This window comes from Limulus polyphemus, unplaced genomic scaffold, assembly GCF_000517525.1.
Source record: "Limulus polyphemus unplaced genomic scaffold, Limulus_polyphemus-2.1.2 Scaffold483, whole genome shotgun sequence".
NCBI lineage: Eukaryota > Metazoa > Arthropoda > Merostomata > Xiphosura > Limulidae > Limulus > Limulus polyphemus.
Window position 1 is genome coordinate 290,225 of NW_013666093.1, and position 5,729 is coordinate 295,953.

A 5,729-nucleotide genomic window follows, 5' to 3' on the forward strand; every position below is an offset into this window, starting at 1 on the left:
TGGGAGTCTTGGTATTCATACTACATATCGTTATTATGCAGCTTAAATAAACACCACTGTCATCCTTTGTGTTGCTACTGAATGCCACAGGTGGTCACGGTTGCGGCAGCGACAACAACGGCACCCAGAAACCAAACAACAATTTCATTAGGGGATCGAGGTGTAAAGTGCTGTTTCACGCCGCCAAATGGGCGCTCACTCATGTGGAACTGTACATCCTTATTATCTTTTCAAAAAAGAATGAAGAATTAATTAGCGTATTTGCATTATATATGGTCACATGTACTATCCGATCTGAAAATGTATAGTTTCCAACCAAAATGACTACTTGCCCTATCTCTAATTGTAAATGTTTCATATCAAAATGTTTTATTGTTATATATGTGGCAGAAATGTAATGTGTACATTCATTAAAATGATAAAAGCGATTTTAATAGTGTATGAAAACAATTGAAAGAAGTATTATTTCTTCCTGAAAAAGTTAATTACAGTCCGAGTGTTCTTACAGAATAATAGAGTGTTTCGTAGAGATTATAAGAACCTAGAAATGTTATTGTCAGAAGTATTGTCAGAAGTACGTGTATTAACTCTTGATGTGGTTTAATGCACATGTTTTTATCATAACACTATCTTGAATATTGAAGAGCTAATTAATAAGCACTTAAGTATTCTGTATAAACAAAATTTCGCAAAGCTACACGAGGGTTATCTGCGCTAGCTGTCCCTAATTTAGCAGTGATAGATTCGAGGGAAGGCAGCTAGTTAATATCACCCATTGCCAACTCTTTGGCTACTTTTTCACTAACGAAAACTGTCGCAGCTGAAAGAGCGAGCATGTTCGGTGGCAGAGGTTCGAACCCGTGACCTTCAGATTGCGAGTAAAGGGCCTTAACCACCAGGCCATACCAAGCCCTGTATAAACAGTATCCAAACTTACTTTAGGTGGTGAATAATTAAACTTGAAACTTACAAGCACTCGCTCTATCTGATAAACAAGGTTGATGGCTAGTTTCATCCATCTAGGATGTTATGCCGTATTGTTATAGGATTTTCGACCAAAGATAAAGCACTATTTGGAAAAACCCTCCCAAGTTTCTAATAAACCCATATAGTATTTGGTTCTACTGCTGGTGCTCTTTACTTCATATATTTAAATAGACACACTTGGTTGCTTCTTGTCGATCAAACATATCCAATTTACCGTTTCACATAAATCAGTTATTACAGTGTAGTTTGAAGGACTAGTCGTTAGAGGTGAAAATAGAATGGATAATAAGTATTACAAATATGATTTGATAGAGTTTTTACATGATAAATCGAATTGCAATATCCAGTCTAAACGAAACTTCATTTCGCCCAGATGTGTAAGAAATGGTTTAAATTTTTATACTGATACACATCTGGTAACACATTCAAGAGAATTAAACAGCTTACCTTTCAGTTAACACTGTGTGATTAAACAGCTTACCTTTCAGTTAAGTATGTGTTTAAATAGTTTACCTTTCAATTAACACTATGTAATTAAACAGCTTACCTTTCAGTTAACACTGTGTGATTAAACAGCTTACCTTTCAGTTAAGTATGTGTTTAAATAGTTTACCTTTGAATTAACACTACGTAATTAAACAGCTTACCATTCCGTTAACATTATGTGATTAGAAGCTTACCTTCAGTTAACACTATGTTTTTTGTCCTTCTTCCTTGTTTATCCAATGCATATAATTTCTACGAATTCGCTGACTGCTTAGATTCAAAGGTACAGAGAGTTATTACAGAATTCCATAGCGATGGGTCAGTCGTGAAATGTTTAATACATTTGTATTGCTCTTCCTGCGCACTCTACATGCAAACTGTCACTGGTGATGTGTGACGTGGGTTCTCGAACAGTTCAAAAATTTATAACTATTATGATATTGTTACTACAAAAATAATCTAATTTCAATTACAAAATATATCTCGCAGATATTCGTATAAGTTTAACGCGTATCAGTCTCGTTTTCAAAGTTTCAGAGATGTTTACTTGACACGACTAACGCTTTCGCGAGCACTCTGCCTTCACTGACCACTACAAGAACACTGAACCCAAAACTGCCGATGCACCAAACCGCAAGTTATGCTACGTGAACGCGTTGTACCTTGCTGACAAACGTGCATGCACGCGGCCCGATCCGGCCTGTATTGTGTGTGACGTAAAGGTCGTCCATTATCAAAGCACGGTGCACCCTTTAGAGGAAGAAGCCTGTTCTACACGGAGGAGGGTCAATCAGAGAGGCAGTCAAGCGTGTGTAAACCACGTGCTTGTATGTACGCACGGCTCTATCACATATTAGTAATGCTCATGAAGTCATCCGCTAAGCACAAGACGTCTCTCTAAACAATGGTTCCATCTAGTTGACTTGGCCTTTGCCACGGCTGAATTAGTATGTCTCAATTAGCCTCAAAACATTTGTACTCATAAGCAGTTTGGTAGTTTGGTTCTAACATGTTCACTTGATTTTTTTTGTCACGTAAAAAAACATAACATTCTATTTTTGTCGATCCTTCTTTGACTAACAGATAATCTTTGTCACCATTAATAAATTTACCCAAAGTTGTTAACATCCTATGCGTTTTGTACTCAGTAGAACATTTTGATTTATTTCAGAATAAAGCTACGCAAGAAATCCCAGTAAGTAATTGTGAACTAGAAGAAAGGCTGCTAGTCGACAGCATCCACTGCTAATTCTTCAGCTACTGTGTTCTGATCAAATAGTGGGATTTGACTGTCATGCGATCCTTATATCGCACCCAAGGTTCTAAAGTGCGGAGCGCATATTTATGGCAACAAGTCACGAAAACTGAATATTGAGATTTACAGTCCAGACACACTAACCACTAGGCCATGTCAGGTCCAGAATAGTTCGAAACTAAAGTTATTTAACTTTATCGTTTTTATACCAAAAAAAGCGGTATTAATAGAAAACTGTATAATCTAAAGAGCTTCAAAACAACTGAATGACATGTAGCAAGGAGCTTTGATCTGCTATGTTTAATCTTTGTTCTTTAATTATATACCAAGCAAAGAAAGGAAGACTTCATTATATTCTATCTTTTTTGAACATTCTTTAGATAAAATAAAAAGTCTATCTTTTAAATCTCCAATGTGCTTGTATTTAACAGAGTATTTCGAAACCAAATTTATTGTTGTTATGTAAAAAAACTTATAGAAAACAGAGAACTATCCTGGAGACGAAGCGGTTTTAAATTAAACGTTTTATTGTCTGTAGGTTTCGTGGAGTTTGTCAAACGTTTAAATAATGAGACGTTGAAAAATAAAACAGTTGTTTTATTTTGCTTGTCGTGCTTACTCAGTAACTATGGACTATATGCTACTATTGCATGAACACAGTACAAAACTGGAAATACGAACATCGTGCAGTGAAAGGACAGGAACGTCATGTCTTCACGAATCTTTTGATTTCTTATGTTCCACAATGTCGCCCTGTACACGAAAATACCTGAATAATCCTTCCAATAATGAATATATATATATATATAAACTGGATTATTGGTCCTGGAAAGTTAACTGTACACCAGAGCCATGGGTGAGTTAGAAAAATAACATGTTGACATATCTAAATAAACATACACAAAAGACTTGAACAATGTATTTTCTGATAATTTGTCATTAGACATGAGTATTAGATCATTATATTTTTAACACTACGTTTTTTTATCCAGCCCCATAGGGTTTTCATCAAGAGAAGAAGATGAGTATATAATAGTATTCAACCACACTATGTCCGCCATAGCCATTGCTGACGACGAGTTTCGCTCAATCCAGAGCTCATCAGGCTAGCTGGGATACGACAAACACAATAGTGCAATTGTTAATGGGGTCCTCATCCACCGGCTTTTTAAACACCCTTTTCTAAACTATTTGTGCTTCAAACTGTTTGTGAGTTCATGACCTTGTTGGTTATAGGGCCCCTATTAACATATGTGCTATATACATTAACACAAAATATTAAACAAAAATAGCATATATTTTTAAGTAATCCCACTAGCTGCTACTGGGGTCGTCAAAGAATGTTACATTGAATTGTCAAAATCACTAAGTGTGTTTCGTTGAGCCAGTGAACATTTATTTTGTTTTTATTTGTATTTCTTACATTCGTAATTAGAATATATGTGATCATAATTAAGATTAGATAAATTACAATGAAAACAAAATATTTCCTTTACCACCGGTAAAGGAAAGCATATTTCCCGAAACCTCTCAAAATAACATAAGTTTTACTTATTATTGAACCTTACCTGTTTTCGAACTTCATACTCCCATCGTAGTCACTAGAGTTCTAGGACAAAGTATACAGTATAGCCCTATATTTTGAGTACAAATCGGAAATAAGCTTGAACCTTTCATGAAATCAATGATACAGGCCTTACAAAATCACTATCATGAACACGCTTTAAAAAGATAGTACAAAAAATGCACATTAAAAGTGTTTTAACCGCTGTAACATGCATATATACTGAACGTTGCGTCATTCCTATATGTGTTGGTAAAAGAGTAGCCCAAGAGTTGGCGGTGGGTGGTGATGACTAGCTGCCTTCCTTCTAGTCCTACACTGCTAAATTAGGGACGGCTAGCGCAGATAGCCCTCGTGTAGCTTTGCACGAAATCCATAACAAAGAAACAAAGAAAAAAGAAAATTTCTATGTGCAACTATTTTTTAAGTTTTCACTTTGAAAGTTCACTAAAATATTTTAACATCGTAAAATAAATTACAATTCATTCACGTAACAAACAAACCTCATCTCCTCGAAAAAAAGTTAAGCATGCTTTACAAATATGTGGAAAGTAGAAAACTAAGTACTCCAAAATGAAGCTATGAAAAAAAGCATCTTTCCAAATGATAATTTCTTTATGACTGACATACTGATATATATATTTTATTTAACTTATTTATCGTGTTTTACTGTCTCATTAGGAGCAACTACCCTCCGACGTCTCTCTGTAGACTGTGCAAAGTGATTTGGGTTTGAATGGTTTTCAGCTGAATATCCAAATTCGCTAGTAATTCCAGGTTTTGGTTTAACCGTCTGGGTTTTGCGTTTCTAGACATCCCGATCCCCAGAGAACATGTTTTTCGCTAACTTGTGGTTGTACTTAAATTATATGTACATTAAAAACAAAGAAAATATTATATTTAAATATATATTACATATCAAACTTTCATTTTAATTAAAATATAACAATTTTTGTTTTTAGTAAATACGAAACCTAACAGAAAATCTCCAAAAATAGCTAACACAAATGGACCCTTATTAACAATATTACTCGGCTTATTTTGTGGAAATAATATTAACGTGTTACTTACATGTCATCAAAAATTAACCATACTAATCTTGCATTAATATTAACATTTTAATAATGTAACTTGCACTCAAGTGAATATATCGCTCAGAATACAGAAGGTTGAGTATGTTATTTAAAATAATTTTGAATATGTAAATCAGCTAGTCACGTTACAGCCACGGCGGGAGGAACGTATCAGAACTACAAATTCTATGACGAGGAACCCACTTTGATACTAATAATGCTTGGAGACGGCTTGAATCAGTAATGAAGAAAAACTTTAATATAAGTTTAACATAACAGCAAATGTATACAACGTTTCGACAAGGTTTTGTCCTCATCAGGTACCTTGTCGACACGTTGTACATTTGCTGTTATGTTAAACTTA

General features: G+C 34.8%; 1 protein-coding gene across 3 annotated transcripts in view; it reads right to left on the reverse strand.

The window, feature by feature from the left end:
- The window catches only part of LOC106458543 (PHD finger protein rhinoceros-like), an 87,582-nt gene that overhangs the window by 41,052 nt on the left and 40,801 nt on the right, over positions 1-5,729 (reverse strand). The window contains exon 1 of one of the 3 annotated variants that reach the window (XM_022384795.1): positions 1,668-1,820. The exons of the other annotated variants lie outside the window; for them this stretch is intronic. The gene's annotated coding sequence lies outside the window, so the exon portion shown is untranslated. Of the gene's footprint in view, positions 1-1,667; positions 1,821-5,729 lie in introns of those variants that run through there. 3 annotated transcript variants of the gene reach the window in all.